This window comes from Protopterus annectens, chromosome 4.part0, assembly GCF_019279795.1.
Source record: "Protopterus annectens isolate FY-2018-M chromosome 4.part0, PAN1.0, whole genome shotgun sequence".
NCBI classification, from domain to species: Eukaryota; Metazoa; Chordata; order Ceratodontiformes; family Protopteridae; genus Protopterus; species Protopterus annectens.
This window is the reverse complement of record NC_056733.1, coordinates 1,315,547,369-1,315,570,026: the sequence shown is the minus strand read 5'-3', so window position 1 is coordinate 1,315,570,026 and position 22,658 is coordinate 1,315,547,369.

Genomic DNA, 22,658 nt, shown 5'->3' with positions numbered 1-22,658 from the left:
CGCATAGCGCAGCATCGGGCAGCGCCGCTTAATTGGGTTTAAACCATTCTCAGTTCCACAAAGTCTGTTCTTCACTTTTTCCCTTAGAACTGCTCCAGCTCTCAAAAGAAACACCCTATTCCTAATCTAAAGCCTAGCACTTGCTCACTAAAGCAATTATATAAGTCAGCACTAAAAAATTAAAAGCACTACACCCTCACAAACTCCCTTTGAGTACCTTGTTCCCCATTGGCCCTTTTTTAAAATTATAAAGGAATTCCCAATACTATTCTAGCATGTCCAAAGGTCAGTTGTCAATCTCCTCTCTGGTCCAGCTGGTGAATATGGGAATCTTGAGGCAATGTTTCAACTGCCTCATGTATACAGACAACCCTCTCCTCCTCCCAACAAGCTCCAACATATGCGAGAGATGCAACCATATAGCCAAACTGGAGGCTAAGCTCTCTCAACTCAGTACTGGCGTAACCATTCAGGAGGAGAAGGTAACCACACTCACTACAATTCCAGTCTCACATAGACCTACCACGACAGCAAACCAAACACATAAACACAAAAAAACATACTTGGATGCTCTAAATAAAAATCTACCTAAGCAGCAGAGACCTCCAAAGCAGACATCCACGCAACCGCTACCCCAAAACAAAACACGTGCAACTCATAGTTCACAAAGTCAGTGTGCTGAACAATCACAGCCCTTAAGGCTAAAAAACACACCTGATACACTTGTAATAGGTGATTCTATCATCAGGCACACAGACGTCCCGCTCACTAGGCTGAACAAGGAGAAGGTCACGGTGAGCTGCCTGTCGGGCGCTAGGATCCGCCACATAACACAAGCACTCAGGTCACTCCAAGGCAAGTACAAATATGACTCAGTCATTGTCCATGCTGGGGTGAAGGACCTGAGACATACCTCCCTGGACTACATGAAAAGAGACATAGAGGAGCTCTCTGAGCATGTAGCCCAGGCCGGTATGACCCTGACCTTGAGTAGCATCTCACCCTCACCAAGAATGATGCCACAATATGAAGACAAGATGATTAATTTCAACAATTGGCTTAAGTATTGGTGTCATTCAAAGGGGATCCAACGCCACCCTGGGATGACATGCTCGACAAGCCAGGTTGCTTCGATAGGGATGGCTTGCACCTGTCACCCCTGGGCTTTCGGATATTGGCAAAGACTCTTGCCACCCCCATAGTGCCTTTTTTAGGCAAGGCTCAAAAGACAAACCCACCTCCATAGGTATCACAAGGGATAAGAAACTAAGAGTAATGCTACTCAATGCCAGAAGTCTAAACCTCAAGATGCATGCACTCGAAACTCTCCTTAGCATGGAGAACATCGATATCTGTGCAGTAACAGAAACCTGGTTCAAGGTTCCCGAAAGCACTCCAGCACTACCAGGTTATACCTCATACCATGCTTTTCGGTCTCAAAACTCGGACCGAACCACAAAAGGAGGGGGAGTATCAATATTCTAAAAACATGCTTCTGGAGCATTTCTCCCCCGGCCTCCGCTGAAAACAGGATCTGTGGAACCAAGTCAGACTTTCCCAGTCAACAAATGTTAAATAAATAAAATAAATAAAATATTCGTCAAAGATACCCACACCTCTAGGTTGGTAGCACAGCACGAAGCATCGGAGACTATCCATTTGCAACTGACAGTGGGTAAAACTGCCTTCCAGTTTATAGCCTGCTACAGACCACCCTCCCAAACCCAGAAACCCCACTCGGCCTTCCTGAGAACACTGGAAAATATGAAGGTCTCTCCAAACACCATTATATTGGGCGACTTCAACTACCCAAACATAGATTGGGAGCATTACTCTAGCTCCAACACCCTAGCCCAAAGGTTCCTAGAATTTATAAACTGAAATGCTATGTGACAACTTGTCACCACTCCCTCAAGAGGGGAAAACATACTAGACCTGATCATCACCAAATTGGGGACTCTATGCTCCAGACCAGAAGTGTATCCCTCACTGGTAAGATCAGACCATAAATTAATCTCACTGGATATCCACATCCCGACCCCACCCCCTGCCCAGAAAGCCACAGTGAAAAACTTCTCTAAAGCAAACGTCACACTCCTCAAAACCGAGGCAGAATCCTTCAAAGCCCCCGGGCCTGTGGAATATATGGCTCAGACCCCAGAATCCTTTATAAATGCATTCTACAAACACCTTTAGGAATGCATGGATCACGCAATCCCAAATAAAACCAAGACTCAATCCCCCAAAGGCAGGCATCCTGTCTGGTGGACCCCAGCCATAAGCAAACTATACAATAGAAGGAGGAAGCTACTACATGATAGAGCAAAATCCCTGAAAGGGAAGGCATCTCTGATCAGTATTAGCAAAAAACTACAGGCACTCATAAAATCATCTAAGGCCAGCTTCGAGAGAAAAATTGCACAAGACACTAAAGATAATCGCAAGGCTTTCTTTAGTTATGTTAGGAACCTGGGTGGGAACTCCCAGATATGCTCAGAATTAGTCCAAAATGACAAAAACTACACATAACCCACTGACATTGCCAACATCCTGGCTGACAGGTTCAGCGCAAATTTCTCCCCCCCCCCAAAAGAGCAAATATCTATTCCAGCAGAGTGCTGCCCCCCTGACATCTCAGATGCTCAGGTAAGAGCCGCCCTCTCAAAAGCAAAAAACACAGCATCAATGGGACCAGACGGTGTCCCAGGCTGTGTCCTACATGAACTCCAAGAAGAGCTGAACCCCAACATAAATCTACTGTTCAGTCTCAGCCTTACTACAGGTTATGTACCCAAAGAGTGGCATACAGCAACAGTGGTCCCTCTCCACAAAGGTGGTGCCTCAACAGATCTTGGAAACTATCGCCCCATGAGCCTGACTAGCTTGGTCTGCAAAGCTATGGAGAGGATCATCATGGAACTCATAAATAAAGATATTGGGGACCTACAGACACTGGATCCTACCCAGTTCGGCTTTGTTAAGGGCAGATCCTGCCTCTTAAACCTGGTTGATTTCTTTGAAACAGTCACCAAGGCCATTGACGAGGGGAAGGTGGTCAACACAGCCTACCTGGACCTCGCAAAGACCTTTGATACAATACCTCACTCTGGCATCATAGATAAGCTCTCCAGCTTAGATATAAACCCCTATGTCACTAGATGGGATGCAAACTGGCACAAGGACAGAACCCACATGGTCAGAATTGCTGCAGCCATGTCAGACTCCAAACCAGTTACAAATGGTATTCCACAGGGCTCAGTCCTGGGACCTCTCTTGTTCGGTATATATTTCTTGGAGGTACAGGCCAACACGGAAGGACTGTGGCTGACCAAGTTCGCAGATGACTGCAAACTGGGCGCCATAATCGACTCCCCACCTGACACAAGCATCCTCCAAAAGGGTCTCATAGAAACTGATAACTGGTGCCAGAGCCATGGCCTCAAGCTAAATGCCAAAACGTGTATAGTCATCCCCTTTGGCAAAAACAAAGTGCCCCCAAATTACCACATAGGTGGTAATCCATTAAGTATGGAAGAAGTAATTAGGGACCTGGGGATCCAAGTTGATAGCAATCTCTCATTTGACAACCACGTGGACAAAGTGGTTAGAAAAACCTTCTATATAGCCCACCTAATCATGAAGGGATTCACATCTTGATCAGGAGAGGTCATTGTGCCTCTTCACTCATCCCTCATCAGGCCCATAATTGAGTACAATGCCCCTTTCAGGATGTACCTCACCAGACACCTGCAGCAACTAGAAAGATCCCAAAAGTACCTCACCAAGAGGATCAAAGGGCTCAAACAGATGCCATATGCTGCCCGGTTAAAGAAACTCCAGCTCTACTCGGTTGCATACTGCCTGCTTAGAGGCGATCTGTGCCTGACGTATAAAGCCATGTCCAACCCAGAATTAATGGACATGCTGCACCTCAGAAAATCCAAATCCCATCGAGCTACGCGCTCGAGGGACTTGAACCTCTGCACTGAAATAAATAAGACATGCCGGAGGGACAGATTCATAACCCAGGGGCTCCCTTCACTCTGGAATAAAATCCCAGTCCAAGTTAGGCAGAGTTCCTCACTGACTCCCTTCAAGAGGAATCTTGATGAGTGGATGGGAGATCGTAGGTTTACCCCGGGTATCACTTCTGTGTCACTGTTAGACAGAGGCACAGTAAACGAACCTCGATAAAGGGCATAGTAAAATTCATGTAAAATGGGTGGCGAAAGCCAAACACACTCTGGCTAGGCTTATAAATGCCCTAGGGCAGATAGCCTAGTATGAACCTATAAACCTATGAACCTATGAAAAATGCACTGGCACTTATATTAGTTCAAATCCAACCCATTATTTTAGCTTTAAAGCTATAAAATGTGTGTCTATATGACATAGAGCTGGAGATATTCAAAACAATACTGAGAGTCATGAAACTGAGTGGATAAATAACTAAATAACTGCCCCCAGGCCTAAATGTAATGGTTCCATTGAAACCCATTCTGAAGCAGAAACATCTTTCCATTGGTTAAAATTGGAGGCTTGTCTGCCTTCAGGCAAGTGATTGACAGCATGTGGTAGGAGGGATTAATAATGCAATGAAATCACCTGATTGGTGAACATTTGTTTAAAGATATGGAATGAAGCACAGGAAGTCACAATCTGAAGAAGGCAAACCTGCTGAAAGCACTTATCATTTGATGCTTCATCTATTTTTAACCTTTTCAACAGTTTTAGTGAGTTTTTACTTTGTTTATTAAAGTTGGAACATTTTAATCGTGGTGGTGTACTCAGTATCTTTTGCCTAGTTTACACCTGTTCTGAGACACCTTTAGTAGTGGGGACTTATTTTCTGCCATTGTTAATGAAATGGGTTGTTAGAGATATTATTGTAGACAACTGGAAACTTTTATTGGGCAATCGAGATCTTATTAACATCATAGGGGTGAAATTGAGGTTTACTTATAAGAAAATATCCAACATTAAGTCTATGTTAGAAAACACATGTGTAGTTAGACTTAAAAATGATTCATCTAGTATTCTAGGGACATTCCCTTGTGGGAGGTGCAAACAATGCAGACAGATTTCTAACTTCTCCTCACTGCTATTTAAACATTGTAATAAAACCGTTTGGGCTAAAGACAATAATTCTTGCAACAGTGCAAATTTTGTTTAGGTTTTATTATGTAACTCCTGCCCCAGTTTTTATATTGGGAAAACCATTAGGTGCCTTAAAAGAAGAATATATGAACATTGTTTGGCAGTTAAAAAGAAAGATTTATCTAATGCTTTAGCCAAGAATGCAACCTTATGTGTTGATTTTAAAAAGTTTTCTTTTTTTGTTTTGGATAAGGTGCCTATTGATGATTTTGGAGACTATAAAACTTTGTTGGGATGCAGATAATCTTTTTGGCAAATAGACCTGATTGCTGATCACACACCAGGTTTAAATGAAAGTATTAACATTGTGTTTTTTTGCAAATGAAATAATGTATATATTTATATATGTAATAACATTTGTTTTTTATTTTTATTTTGAAACATCTAGTGATGCAAAATGTGTTATTTGATATTTTTAACTAGTTAAATTTGTAGAAGTATGTCTTTAACTAGACAGTTGATTTTTTAGATTTCTATTTGAGGGATATGTCATGTGATTTTTTGGCATGCTTTTTAAATAAGATGGAGTGGTTGATGTAAATGCTTTCAGATGAAGGTCTAGTTAATAAATAGAATGAAAGCACTAAAAATTTGGTGTCTGTATTTGGTGTGGCTTTCCTTAGCAACTACAGTTTGTTTATATCCTTGTGTCATAACAGTAACTAAGTCTTGCTCCCCCCTAAAGAATAGGCAATTGACATATTTTGCTAATGAACCATCTTTGATATGCTAAAAGTAATATCAAAGGAACTGTTCCTGGAATATTTCTACGTATTTATCACAGCACATTTCATTTAGAAGAATTGGCAATCATGTATACCTGTGAAATGGCTTGACAAACATGCCTATGGCATCAGTACACTTCTAACTAATGCATACAGATAAAAGTGTAAAAGCCTTTGCTCAGATATTTCTTAAATGCATTCCAGCATATGCAATATGTAGCCAACAAATGCAAGCATACCTTCTGAAGTTTAGTAATCCACTGTTCAGATATTTCCCAAAGAAATAACGTATGTTCAGTCCTCTCCAAATAAACAAGTCTCCTCACCATCAGTTTGTCTAGCTACATGGTTTGCTTTTTTATATTGTGTAGATTCAAGGCTGCTAGGATGGTGAATATGCAAATGAGATGTGAACTCATTAGAATTGCTGAATCCCAAATACTTGGATCCGTATAGGAGATGCAAACATAGTGCATGTACTCCCTCAGTGTTTTTTTTAATGGATTGCAACTGTGCCTCATTACTGGTTTAGCAATAGAAAACACAACAGCACTGCATGGTGCCTTACACCAACTGGGTTTGTCAGGTTAGATCTACAAAGTGTTAGATGTACGGTTGGGAACGTAAGTAAGTAGCACATCATTCACAGGTTGTGTTCCTTAACATCCAACATGGCCTTCATTTATTGGCAACTATATATGATATTATTTCAAGTTAATACCCTCACACATTTTAAGGCCAATGATCTAGAATGGCTTACACACTGCATTTTTTTTGAATAGAGTGTATAATTGTTTCTGTTTTTATTGGCTGTGCTGTTTAAGGTATGAACATTTAATGACCATGTGATTAAGTGTTTTAAATTGCACTGATGAAGGGTTGTTTGTGAGCCCAAAAGCTTTGCTGTTTATATTAAAAATGTGTATGTGGTACATTGTTGAACTTGATTTTTCTTTGAGTATTACATACTGCATGTTTCAGATTACTGATCAGATAATTGAAGAATGACCAACAAAGGTAAGACAGAGCTATATAGTTGTGAGCAATAATCATAACAGGTTGTGTAATCACTAAGTACACTACATCCAGAAATAATAAATGTACAAATAACAGTTGTATGGTTAGATATTACTGTAGATGCTGTTGCAGTTGGTTGTGTGCAGAATGAGTTAAGTTTGCTGCAAAGCTGTTTGTATGGCAAAGTTGGATAAGGCACCCATCCTGTGTCCTGAAGGTGCATTGGATTGAGAGTACAAATTCAGATCTATGTAGACATATCTCATTTGAACCATCATTTTCTAGTGTGTATGTCATAGACTGAGTTTTTCTCATTTCAACTACTTGCCCTTTTTTTCTACCTTTTTTTTTTTTTTTAATTATTGTTCTTTTTTTTTTTTGGCCAGTGTTTGCACAATGTACAATGTAGCACAATCACTGGACCAGAAGAAATGAATGGCAGGTTTTGCTGTGCTTATCTCATTTCATGAAGCATGACAGTGCACAAACTGGACAACTGGTCCACCTAGGAAGAAGACAGGACCCAGACAACCAAAAAGAGAAACTGGACACATTAATTTAATTCTGTTGGCCACTGTGCAAACACATTTGGCTGTGCTTACTTGATTTGTGAAAAGCACAGCAGTGCAATAACTGGACAACTGGACCACACAGGAAGCAGACAGGACCCAGACAGCCAGAAATAGGAAACAGATACATTCAATTAATTCTGTTGGGCACCTCACAACCCCCCTAAGCTGCATTGTATGACACTTAGCAAAGAGACCTTAAGAATGATTATTAAATTATGGAATGTCATACAACTAGTCTTGTGGCAGCAGGTGTAAGTATAGGGCTGGAGTACAGATGGTCTTGCGTTCTAGTACAGGGCGTACAACCTTTTTTTTACTGTTGTGATATTGCTGGTGATAGCAATGAACTGAAACATGAACAACTGTTATTTCAACTTTCTTGAGGCAAAAGGTGTAAGCATAGGATTCCATACACATGTTCTTGGGTCCTTATACAGGCTAGTCCGTACACTTTTAATGTTGTTCCACTTCCCATTATATTCACTATCAGTTATAACACTTCAGCTAGTGGAGCTGATCTTAATTAAATGTAAGAGGGATGAGACACTAATATTTTGTTATTATATTAATGTTCCAATTGCAGTTATTTCATTGTACACTGATGCTCTTCCCACATCATCAAGCAAATGCATTGTGCAGTTGTGCACACACCAGTACACAAGATAACTGGAATTGGTGGTAAAGCATTGGCCTCCATTGCTCTAGATCCACTGGTAGACAGACACTGCAGGTGTTAGTAGGGAAAATGCTAGGTTTACTGTACAGAGGTGGGGTGTCCAGGAGTCCAGGATATTCACTGAACTCCTAATGAAGCACCACAGCATAGCTTTTGCAGGGGGATTATTCTGGTTCCCAGTACAAGTCTGAGGCATGGGATACATTAGCACAGGTTGAATTCAGTGCCACTGGTATTGCATGCACTGGAGAGTAATGCAGTCCCCATTTTAATGACCTACAGAGGAGGAATAGTGATACACTTGATCTTTGGATTGAGGAATTTAGGACTGTGGACATCCCACATCTGTGTAAGTATCAACTCAAGACAGTAATTGTAAGACTTATAAAGCTGAATATAGGCAAGACTGGTATGCATAATGGTCTTCTGTTCTTTTCTGTTTTTTCCCCCAGCTGCCGGTGATCATGAGTGCAATGTCTGGACCCATGGGGCTAGATTGGACAGACTGTCCAGGACCAAGAAGGAGCAGGTGCCCAATTGGAAGCAATCTCTCCTTAGCCTGAACAAGCAAATAAGAGCACTAGTGAAATCCTCCAAAGCAAACTTTGAATTCAAATTGGCCACATCTACTAGAGACAATTATAAGGCCTTTTTCACATATATCTACAATCTCAAAGGACACACCCAGATCTGTTCAGAACTGGTGGTCAAGGACACCACATATGCAATGCCATAGATATAGCAAATTTGCTGGCTGACAGATTCAGTGAAAATTTCACTCCTCTGAACCCCCATCAGTAAATCAGGGCATTCCCAGTACTTGCCCCCTTCCCCTTATATCTAGGGATCAGGTCATCACTGATTTCTCAAAGGCAAAAAATGCAGCCTCCATGGCACCCGATAACATCCCAGGCTGCATCCTACATTAACTCAGGCAGGAACTTGAAGCACCATTAGGCGCCCTATTCAACCAAAGCCTGAGTACTGGCTTTTTTCCAGCTGAGTGGAAGACAGCCACTGAAATCCCTTTACACAAAGGTGGAGTGTCCACCGATCTGGGAAATTATAGACCCATCACCTTAACAAGCCTGATCTGAAAGGCCATGGATAATCTTATCATGGACCTCATTAACAAGGACATTGGCAACCTCCACACATTCAATTCCACATAGTTTGGCTTCATCAAGGGGAAGTCATGTCTGTTAAATTTGGTTGTCTTTTTTGAGACAGTTACCAAAGCCATGGATGAGGGGAAGATGGTGCACACCACCTACCTTGACCTGGCTAAAGCCTTCAACAACTTTCCCCACTTGGGCATAATAAATAAACTCTCTCAACTAGGCATCAATCCATATGTTATCAGATGGGTAGCAAACTGGCTTACTAATAGAACCCACCTAGTAAAAATAGGGGAAGCCACCTCAAGCAGTAGACCTGTATTGAGCAGAGTACCCCAGGGTTCAGTCTTGGGGCCAATTTGGGTATACTTTTCTGAGGTGCAGGCCAAAACCAGTGGTCTATGGCTGACCAAGTTTGCAGATGGCTGCAAGCTGGGTGCTGTCATCAATTCCCCTAGTGATGTGGACATCCTCCAAGATGGTCTCAACCAAACAAATGACTGGTGCCAGAAACATGGCCTCAAGCTGAATACCAACAATGCATCATCATCCCCTTTGGGGAGAGTGATGTCCGCACAAATTATCACATTAATAACAATGTCCTAAGCATGCAAACAGTCATGAAGGATTTTTGCACCCAGATTGATAGCAACCTGACCTTTGACCATTAAGTTGCTTACATTGTATAGGAAGCTTTCTACATGGCCCACCTCATAAGAAAGGATATCTCATCCAGGGACAAGGAGGTCATAACATCACTGTATTCTTCCCTTATAAGGCCCATTATTGAGTACTATGCCCAGTTTGCTATGTATGTCACAAAGCACATGCAGCAGCTGGATAGACCACAGAGGTTCTTCACCAGGAGAATCCAGGTCCTCAAAAATCTACCATACACAGATAGGCTAAAAGCCCTGTCCCTCTACTCAGTTTCATACAGACTCCTCAGAGGAGACCTCTGTCTGGTATGCAAGGTGATCTCAGACCCCACCTTGATGGGACTGCTGCATATACACATGTCAAGCTCCACTCAAGTAACCCATGTGCATGGCCTCAACCTGGTCTGTGACATCAATAAAACTTGTTGGCAGGATCCAAACTTAAGATAATAAATAACTGTATTAATGCATTGCATGTCACATAAGATGGTACTAATCTAATCTCTTTTTTCTGTCACACCATTCCTTATTTCTCTTTTTTTTTTTCATTTTTATTTTATTTTAGTTTAGTTTTAGTTTTATTTTTTTAATTTTATTATTTGATGAAAATGTTTTAATTTATTTCTATTTTATTTTATTGCTAAAATAGTTTTATATTTTATTTTATTTTTATTTTATTTATCATACTGTTTTTTTATTTTATGTCATCAAAATGTGCCCATGTCATCCATGTGTACCACATCACTAAATGCTCCACAACACAGTGAAGTAGGCAGCCCCATTGGATCAGACATGCTTCTAAAGACATGCTTCTGGAGCATTTCTCCCCGGGCCTCCGCTGAAAACAGGATCTGTGGAACCTAGTCAGACTTTCCCGGTCAACAAATGTTAAATAAATAAATAAATAAATAAATGTCATCAAAATGTGTCCATGTCATCCATGTGTACCACATCACTAAATCCTCCACAACACAGTGAAGTAGGCAGCCCCATTGGATCAGCCTGCCTCCACACCATCGGCAGAATCACTGCACAGCACATCAGGGAGCCAACTTGGCAGCACTGCCTCTTCTGCCCCAGCACTACCTGCACCCTCAGTTAGTCCTGACCCCAAGGCTGACCCAGAGGTATCCTCCAGGAGCAGTGGCATTGGTGGTGAGTTCATCACCTGCAGCAGGTTGCCAGGGAGGGTGTGTAGCATGGTGTCCCGCACCACTGGTGCACACCTACTCTGGCTGGACAGGCTGCTCTCCCTCATTTTGCATAGTACTAGGAGGAGGAGGAGACATCAAGCTCTCCAGCCATCTGCAGAGTAAGGGTACAGTGATGACAGTCCACTGGGTAAGGACTCAATTCTCACTGTCTACCTGCTTGATGGCTATGGGCCTGGGTTGTCCCAACCCTCACTCTAATCATGGTGTCCACCAACCTGTTGTGTCCATCACTGCCCCTGTCTCTTGTCCTGCTTGTCTTGTCTATCTACAGTTTTCTCCTCAATTACACAACTTTCCTGATCCAGACATACCTAAGTGCTTTCGCCAATATTCCTCTTTCTCTCAAATAAAAAAAATAAATGGTCACCTGTCCCACAAAAAAAAAAATCATCCTATACATTACTCTCCATTTCGTACACATGTCTTCTTCACATACTTGATTTGATCCAATTGGCTAAACAGCGTGATTTTATTTTGGTCACCCCTCTGTCCAGATGTGACATTCCAAATTCAGTTAACAAATTCAGATAATATTCTGCACATATCTTCAGTTTACACTGTTAAAGAAATGGATAGCTATTGCTCTTTCCTACCTCTATCCTACATATTCCTGTCCTGCTTTCCTTTTGCTCTTCCCCCTGCTTGTTTCCCATTTCATCACTTTCCTACCTACCCCTTTTTCACCACTTTAATCTGGTCAAAAAATAGAATCACACACTACACACACAAGTTGCTGTAAAAGCAATGGATCCCTTCACTTTTTGGGTCCATGTTTGCATGGAGGAAGGTGCAGCAATGATGACCGGTAGCAAAATGTTGCAGTTATCTCTGCAAATGCCACTTAACCCTACATCACACATTAATCACACATTATTGCATTACAGTGTCATACATTAAACTGTGGCAAGTGAAATGCATATAGAAATACATTCATCAGAGAGATACATTCATAATTACATATTATATACATAATAGTGCAATAGTTACATAGCTGAAATATTTTACTAGTTATGTTTGTACAGTGATGTAGCAAGAGGAGAAGATAGAGTAGTAAGTTTGTTTATTGAAGGGAAGGAAGAGAGAAGGGAAGTAGAAGGTTATATGGGGAGTGTTTATGGGGGATAATTACATTGGCAGGTCCATTTTTCATGAAGCTATTTTTTGTAGCGGTTTTGAATTGATTGGGATGTTCAAGAGATCTTATATCTAGTGGTAGGCTATTCCAGGCCTTGGAAGGGTTAAAGCTATAGACTAGGTGACCCATTTTGGCCCTTGGTTTGTAGATTTTTAGTAGGCCTTGTTCAGAACTGCGGAGTAATCTAGTGGGTAGGTAATGAGAGATTAGAGAGGAGATAGTTAGACAGAAAGAGGGTTTGTAGAGAATGGAGTGAATAATCTGAAACTGATTATACTGAAGCAGGTTAGGTAATTCTAGCCAATTTAGTTATTTTAGTGAGAGACAGTGATGGGACTTGTAAGAATTTTGGGCAGCAAATCTGGCAATCCTGTTATAAGTTGTTTCTAACTTGTTTAGTAGTCCAGTGTTGAGGTTGGTGGGAATTTGGGAGATATAGAGTAAAGTGGGTAAGGGGTAGGCAATTGAAAGGGTTAGTTTTGCTGTTTTGGCAAGATATTTTTTGTTTCTGTAGAGGACCTAGATTCAAACCCAGTACCATCTGGACCCAAGAGAGAATGTATCCATGCATTGGCATGTGCTGCCACAGAGTCAGTTAAACAGGTGTGTTGCATAGGCTCAATACTAACTGTCAAACATTAGCATTGCAGCTTGTATTTGTGCACTGCTTAGCTACATGTAAACATGTGCATCTCGCATGCATATACACTCTGCCAACCATTGTGCAAACCCGCTGCTCACCATGCTATGGAAAAGTAAATATTTTTATTTATTACTGTTGTTTACTGTCAATTTTCTGTCTATGACTTGAAAATACATGTGGAAAAATTACAAACTGAAGGCAGTGTCCAACAATATGTCACATACTTACAATACAGCCATGTTTTGCCACACCCAAGCACTGCAACCCTTGTATCTAAGTACTTTTTTCAACACATATATAACCTACACTACAGAAAGTAATCTCAAATGTTGTGTGATATGCAATGCACATCAATCTGGTGAAATGCATAACAACAATTATTGAACCCATAAGCCTAAAAAGCCTTATCTGTAAGGCCAGTGATGGAATCAGCATACACCTTGTCCACAGGGACATGGGTGACTTTCAGCATGCATGACCTGACCCATTCTATTTTTGTCAAGGGTAGATCTTACTTATTGAACCTTTTGGGACTTCTTTGATACTGACCCAAAAGACCTGGATGAAGGATAACAGGACATATTATTGCCTATGTTGAGTTATCCGGTGCTTTTGACACTATCCCCCATTCGTGTCTCATAGTGAAGATCTCCCATCTGGGAATTAGGCCATACAGTACTAGATGGATAGCCAACTGACTCACTGACAGTACACACACTCTTAAAGTTGGGGACTGCACCTCCATCACTAACCCACTTACCAGTGGAATACCACAAGGGTCTGTGAAGCAATAGGAGGAAGCACAGTTGCTTGTGACTGGGAGAATCCAGGGTCTCCAAACATGACATACATGTAAAGACTGAAAAACTTATCATTGTACTCGGTATCCTGCAGGCTGCTGAGAGATGGCCTATGCCTAACCTGCTCTTAGTCTTAGACCCTGGCCTACTGCAAATGCTGGATATCTGTAAATCAAATGAGACAAGACTAGCATGCTCCAGGGTTCCTAACCTAGCCTGTGACATAAACATAACATGCTGGGAACACAGATATATCCCCCATTGATTAACACTCCTCTGTAATAGGCTCCCACTGCATGTGAAGCAGTGCTCCTCAATGACCCTGTTCAAGTGCAACCTTGACAACTGGTTGGGTGATTGTAAAGTTACCCCTGGGATGGCACTTATGTCCCTCATGGACAGGGCCAGTAGTTGCTGCTCACAACATTGCTGTGCTAACAATGACCATCTAACTAAGCTCAATAAGGGTACTTGTTTGTTTAAACAGCTAGGCTTGTAAATACCCTAGGGCCATTACACTAGTAGCCTCTTATGAACATATGAAGCTATGATCTTATGCAGGCCTTCCAACATCTTGCTCCTACATGGCCTGCTGATGTCATCTACTATAAGTTGACTAGCACTCTTGTAAAAGTCAGACTTGTACTGTAGTGCTTGTGTAAAGTACTGTGTTATGTAGTCTGTGACTTAGATAGGTAGGGGTTCTATTATAACTGCAGCCAAGTGTGTGTGTGTGTGTGTGTGTGTGTGTGTGTGTGTGTGTGTGTGTGTGTGTGTTTGTGTGTATATGCTGTCTTGCTTGACATTACACAGAGCCTTTTAGACAAGCATGTGGGATACTGTTATTACCATATTGTCCTTAGCAGATGCTGATGTTATCAGGTATAAAATGTTGTCTGAGACACTTAATGTTGGACTTGTGCCATGGTGCTTATATAAAGTACTGAGTTAACTAATCTGTATACTTAGATAGGTAGGGGGTTAATTCTCAGTGCAGTCAAGTGTATGTACGTGCTCTTGTTTGAAATGACAGAGAACAATTTACACCACCATGTAGGACACTGTTAGCATATTGTCCTCAACAGAAACTGCTGATGTCATCAGCTATATCAGATTTGTGGATATGCAGTACTCCCACCAGGGCAAGGTCAAAAACTGGCCTGGAGGCCAGGCAGATATCATCTCATCCTATGCAAGACAGATTACAGTGACATGGCTTTTAATCTATCCACATACATCATGGCATGGTTTGTAGGCCCTGTGTTTTCTTGATGAGAAAGTGCTGTTATGTGTCCAGCTGCTGCATATGTCTGGTGAGGTACATGCAAAAGAGAATATTATACTCTATTAGTGCTCTGATGAGGTTTGAGTATAGTGCTGCCATACAATCCTGAGATCTGAATATGATGGCATGACTTACAACATAGGCTTTTAATACCAGTGTGGACACTTGGTGGTCGAAGTTCAGATTGCTATCTATATGTGTTCCCAGTGCTTGCATCACTGGGTTTCAGCATAGCAGGACTATTGTCAATGCTGTGATTAATATGGAATTTCACTTTTCAGAAGGACAACATAAAAAGACACATCTGCATTTATTTGTAGAGTGTGTGCCTGTGCCACTAATCATTTGTCTGTGTAACCTCCTCCTGTACTATGTTATGACCATTGGTGGACTAAATAATTACACCAAATATGCAAGAATCAGCAAAATTGGTAAGTCAAAGGCCATATACATTAGCTTGAACTGTTGAGAAATAGAGTCCAAACATTGAAGGGCCAAGCACAGATCCCTAGGGTTTGCCAATGGTGACAGCTCTAATGGTACAAGTTGATTAACCAATTTTTACAGTATGTGCTCTGTTGGTGAGCCAGTCAGTTACCCATCTAGTGGCATAGGGATTATTCCCTAGCTGGGAAGGTTTCTCAATGACACCTGCATAAGGAATTGTGTCAAAACCCTAGGCCAGATCATGATAGGTAGTATGTACTGTCTTACCTTCATCCTGGCATATCCCATAAAACCACTTGGCTGTGTCAACATCACAGATCACCTGTGGAGTGACTCAGGACATATACCTTCTTGATTCAGTTGAATCCACACTTCAACACACCCTCCACATGGATTATGTTCCCATAGAAGGATGTACATCAACATACACCCATCTGAGTTGGGGGAAACAGCACCTGATGCATGCATGTATAGAGACATTATGACTCTCCTCATGTGTGAGGTAAAGCAAAATATTATCATGGACATCTTCTAAATTGATACTAGCAATATTCCAGCTGTGTGCAACAGACCATTGTGAGTCATTAATGCTAAATCATGCCTGTTACATCTGATAGATGTCCTCAAGGTGGTCATTGAGGGCATGCATGATAACAACAGTATTATCCTGTGGAACTTGACCAGGTCAAGGCATTTGACACAAATTCACACTGTGGTATTCAATCAACACTGTCATATGTGGCCATAAACAGTTATATCACCAAATTGGTAGACCAGCATATCACATACATGGCATCTCCCTATGTTGAAATGTGTGAAGTGACCTATATCTCAGGTCCAGTGATCAGGTTCATACATCAAGGCTGTCTACTAGGCCCTTTTCTGTCAAACATGTAAGGAATGACAAAAAAAAATCATACTATACTTTAATCCAACAAAAACGCCACAATAACCCTCAAAATTCTGGTCCTCTGTTAAACAACTGTTAAATCCAGGACAAACCACCACACCCCTCCACAAAGTCACTAAACCCTCTGAGAGTACAGATTTTCAGCTAAATTCACATTTTATAAACTCCATACTGTCCCTGATTCATAATCAGAGTAGCTTCCCACTCACTGTTTCCATAAACACTACCCCTCATACTCACACACTCTCTTGCCATCCCATTCAGACCAGCTACATATAGAAACTCCTTCTTCAACTAAAACCTACCACACTTGCTGCAGACCAACTTCCCAATGAATTCCTGAAATTAGAAGCAGATTCCATCTCATACCCAATTTCCCTTCTCATCAACTCCTCCATCGCTGAGCAATATGTCCCAAAGATTTGGAAAATATCTTAATAATTCCCTTGCACAAGGGCGGTGCATCCACTGAATTATAAACTACAAGCCAGGCCTATTGTCATATTATCTCCTCTAAGTAAAAAACTAGAAAAATGCATTTACTCTCAATTACTGTCCTAACTACTCCAAAATAACTTCCTCGCACACTCTCAGCATGGCTTCTGATCCAAGCACAGCACCACAACTGCACTCATCAGCTTTACAAATTCTTGTAAACCAGTACAGAAATAGTGGCAAGCGAGTATCATCCATCATCCTGGATTTGTCAAAAGTCTTTGACTCTGTTTCCCATCAAAAATTACTTTAAGAATTAACTTCCATTAATCTCTCCCAATCTGCAGTCTCTTGGTTCTATAGCTTTCTTTCTGAATGTCAACAAGCAGTGAAGTGGCAGGATGATAGCTCAGTTCTACTCCCAATCTCTGTAGATGTACCACAAGGCTCAATTCTTGGGCCACTTCTTTTCTCTATTTTCATCAACAAAGTCAGTTCCATGTCAACCAAGGCCATTATAGTCCAATGCAGACAATTATATTATCATCTGCGAATCCCACACCCTCCTTAAGCTCCTTCTTAAAACTCAAGCAGCTTTCACAGACATAGAGCAATATCTCACAGATAACCAATTAATACTAAACCCATACAAGACAAAACTAATGCTTTTCACTAATAACAGACATCCATTACCACAAGTTCCTTTTTTATCCTTTCATCTAATAATACCAGAATTGAACCAGTCAACTACACTAATCTACTTGGAGTTACTACTGATCCCTCATTAAAATATAGCAAGCACATCTCCCTTGTAATCCTAAAGGTCCACATTAAACTTAGCTCACTGTATAGAGCCAAACCTTTCCTGATTCCTAGCACCAGGCAATCTATTGCTAGATCCTATCTCTTACCCACCATTCTGTATGCTTCTCCCATTTTTACAAACTTAAATAAATCTGAGCTAGCTAAATTTGAGGCTTGCTACCACAATATTGCTAAATTTGCCACTAACATCCTTAATAGAATTCATCACTTTACAGCTTTAAGACAACTAAAATGGATAGAATTACTAAATCTGCTCTTACTCAACCAGCTTACTATAGCTCACACCATTGTTCACTAACCCAATAACTGCCCATCTCTCACAAATCTTGTACAGACATACACTACCAACCGGACACTTTAATCATCCAATAAATTATTTTCAAAAGTTACCAAAACTAACAATAGTTTCAGAGACTCTCTGTTCTCATATCAGATAGCAAAAGCCTGGAATGAAATACCCCCACTTATACAAAACTCTATCACAACATCTCATTTTAAATTCCATCTAAAGGAGTACCTAAAAAACAATTGGCTCTGGTCATGCTCCAATCCTGAATAATCTTCACTCCTTTTTACTTCTGTTTTGCTTTTCTGTCTTCTTATATTATCGCTTATTATCACCGCATACCAATTACCATCAATTACATCCTGTATTTATCTATACCATTTGAATGTGTATTTTGCAGTCACAATTTCAAATGTATGTATCTTCCTAGTTCTTGTTTTTTGTGTTTTATAGCTTTCTAACATGTACTATACTAAATTTGCAAACTTTTTTTGTTTAGATGCCAATATGGATCTGTATTTTCTTACAGCTAGCACACTGTTATCCTATGCTAAATTAATTTTTATTGTTACTATTTGTTACATTACACTCTACCCATATGTATGTATTCCCTGTATAACTAAGGAGCTTATCTCCCTGGGCCTCTGCTGAAAACGGGCCATTGGCCCAATTGGACCTTCCCAGTAAACAAATGTGAAATAAATAAAATTATTTAAGTTATGTACAGGTGACATACACATCCTGGTCCAAACATCTGCCTGACGGCCTACAGATCCTATAGATTGTGGGCAATCATTGACTCCAACTGTGATATTAGTATAATACAGACAGTATCAACGCATACCAAATACTGCTGCCACAGCCAGGACAACACCTGCAATGACAAGAAGCATGTGGATATTTGTTAAGTCAGGTACACAAACACACAACCCAAGTATAATGTAGACATCCCACCCTATAGTCAGACCAATAGGGATGTGACCCATGTCCTGGGGTACATGGTAAGTGGAACATCCACCAGCATGTGATCACAGTACCGAGTATTCCCTTGAATGTAATACAAGTACTGGGTATGTGAAGAGCATCCACATCAGAGCTCATAATACCTTTATAATTCCCAGCCTTTATCACACCAATAACTGAGTGCAATGCACCCTTCTTCATGTATTTCCATACACATGTTCCAGTGATGTGTAACAGAAGTGTATCACCTTTGTCACAGTGAGCTGTCACACAGCTTATTGGCCATACCTAGGTATTCTTTCTGTGGAATATACATGACTGTCAGATGGTGCAGAACACCAATCAAGTTTTTACACCAGATGCATGTGTGCTACCTGTTTTGCTGATGCACACACTACAAACATAGGTGTTTGACAACATTGATGACATGTATATAATTCATGACAGTGTGGATTGTATATTTAGATGTATATATGCCATGTACATCAGTCAACTAGCCTGTATTGCTCATATTGTCACATACAGGTATAGCAGTGTTCCTCCTAACACCTGCAGTGGATGTTACAGTGTCAGGACAATGTGAGTGCTTGCCCTCATAAAGTGCGGATATATCATAATAGTTGTTCCAGTGTGTGTGCAGACTCATCTCTTATCACTCTAAATCAAATTTGTTATGTCAGAGGCATGGGACTACAGGTGGTATTATTTTGATATTGTCCATGATTGTGCTTGGTTCTTTTAATGTTTTCCATGAGCCTTTATCTATGCCCACCCTTCTGGAGACCTCCATTGAGCTTATAGTCCTATTTAGGTATATCATGTTGCACAGCTTCACAGTGTGCACCCTGACCCAGTTGTATGTCAGATCCCTGATAGATGTCCTCTGCATTATTCATGTAAGGATGCTTATCTCACACAGCTATCCTCCCCATTGTTATGTCACCTTGTGTGACAGTCACATAATACACATTTTCACTATACAGTCCCTACTGTCCCATATAGATATGTGATTGGTGTTGCTGCTGCAGCCATCTTCCATTGACATGCCCTCCTCTGCTGTACATGAGGGAGTTTCACTTGTCCTCTTTCCCTTTATTCATTACAATTCATCTGTGTGATCCTATTCAAAACACACTTTCCCTGAGTGTATATTTTACATGGCAGTCCATGCACCTTTACAGATCATTTACACAGCTTCAGTACAGAATGTCAGGAATGGACTATCACAATACCCTGCACTGTAGATACACTGTCTTGTACTGTGCTTGGATCATATACTTTGCATTTATACCTCTATTCCCAGGATGTCCAGATGTGGTCCTTATCAAATTTATGGCTTTCTGCCCTATCACTGGAATGATGTCACGACTGATGTGACACAGTATTACATGAATTTTCAGTTCAAACCTCTCAGCTGTTCTGATTTTTTGCAGAATGTCCAGTTTTGGTCTCATATTTTTGACCTTTGCATCATAACATTTTGGTTGCCTGCCAAATCACTGGCATGTCATTGCTGATTGAATTCAGACAATAAGGACAGACATTTGAGTTTCAAATGTCATGCTCTTCAGAAAATTCATGCTACTGCAAAACCTATAATTCTATCAGCTTTCTAGGTTTATAAGAGAAATATTAAAATCTGTCCCCATTTTTGGCCCTTTGTCCCCCATTATTTATGGCTTTGTCCAGATTTCCTGCTCTGAGAGGTTAAGAGGTATGTGTGGGTTTAATTCTACCACATTTCTATGAGACATCTATGTCAAATATGTCCCTATTTATGGTTATTTTTCCTCACATTATGTTGGCCTTTGTGCAGATGTGTTGAACTAACAGATTGAGAGGTATCTGTGAAGCCCTGGTGATCATTGTGCCATTTCACATAAAACCACTGACCGTGGGTGCTTTTCTTTAAACAGAATTGCTATTCATGTTTGCTTACACAGTTTTTTGATCGGCAAAACTATTGCCAGCCATGAAACCTCACTTAGACACACTGTGCTGCATTAATATGCATTGCACGCTGCCACTCGTTAAGCATCAACGCTCACACATGTAAACTCCATGCAGGCTTTGCACGAAAACCCTGGCTATATACGAAAACAGAGGGCTGACTGCATTTATAACTCAAGAGCCTTCAAAAGACTTGAAAAGATAGAAAGAACCTACACTAAGCAGATTTTTGAGGTGAAATTTTTTAAGTATAGTGAAAGATTGAAGGTTCTCAAACTCTTTCATGTGGATTAATTTTTGGTGATATAGTTCTACTATATAAATACTTTAATAAGGATATCTGGTCATCTACATTTGGTATTACCTTTTCTAGCCATGGTCAAAACACTAGGGCTAAGAACTCATTTGTCAATTTGCCTATTGCTCATTCTAGATTAAAGAAAAAAGTTTGCCATTTCAAGCTGACAAAAATGTGAAACTTAATTTCCAGCATTCATAAAACATGTATTATCACTTATATTGTTTGAGTACTAGTTGAGCAATAGTTGTGGGGAGCTAATCTATGACACAAGGCTTACTGGTGTCAGACTCCATGAAAATGAGTTATGATGTTTTGAGCTGGAGGGTTATACTACATTGAACATTGATAACTGAAAAGTAAAAAGATTTAGCAACAAAGTTGCATACTCATAGATACAGAAAATATTAAAACTGCTCTGTGTTAATGAAAGCACAGCTAAACCAACCAATACCTCTATACAAATACCACAATTATCATACAATGAAAATGATGCACTGCGATATAAAGCAAACACTAAAAAGCTATGTGCAGTGTAAGTCATACAGTGAATACTGTCCCAAAAATATATTAACACTCTAACAAAATTCGCACATTTTAGAAAAAGTATACTAACAATACAATAGGTAGTTAATCCATGTACCACAAAAGAACCAGCTGTTATCTTCCAAATGTATTGCACCCTATCATTAACCCATTCATGCTGTCTAAAATTGTTTTCATTATTGCATTATTTATGTAAACAGATGTCTTATGAAGTTATAACTCATCAACATGATTTTTATTTATTATTTATTTATTTTACATTTGTTGACTGGGATTGTTCGACTGAGTTGAAGAGCCCTTTTTCAGCGGAGACCCGGGAGAAAAGCTTCAACATAATATACAATTTTCATTATAAATTAGCATTAAACAACAATGTTGCAGGAAAACAAGGCATCAAGTAGCAATACAGTGTTATACAGTGTAAATAATCAGGAGTATAGCAAAACTATTCCACGATGTATAAAAAGAAGTATGTCATTAAGATGAATATCATTTTTGGGGTAAGTGGTTGCAAAAACCCAGTTTCATCATAATGTAGTTGCATGAAGGCAAGACAATTACAATAGAATGTTTCCCTAAGACGATTTGCTTAATAGATTTTAAGAAGACAGTAGAAAGATTCAATAATTCAATAATGATTCAATAATAAATAACATGCAGGAATGTTATATCCTACAAATACTGAAAAGTACACTCTTTTTGACTGCACAATCTCAAAATAATACATATTTATTTATTTGATTTTATTTATAATGTTTATTAGGGTAGGGCATTCATCTAATAGAGCAATTTCAGACCCACCCCAGATCAATGACAAAACATACAAACACTACAAGTGTCTGCATATAGGTGATGAACAATGCAGAAAGAAAAAAGTAAAATACAGCTGTTAAATTATTATCAGAAAACATTACATTATACACTGTAAAAAAATTGGAGTTGGGTAGGTGGGCAATGTACAAAAAGGGTAAAGCTAAGGAAAGTAGTGAGTATTAGG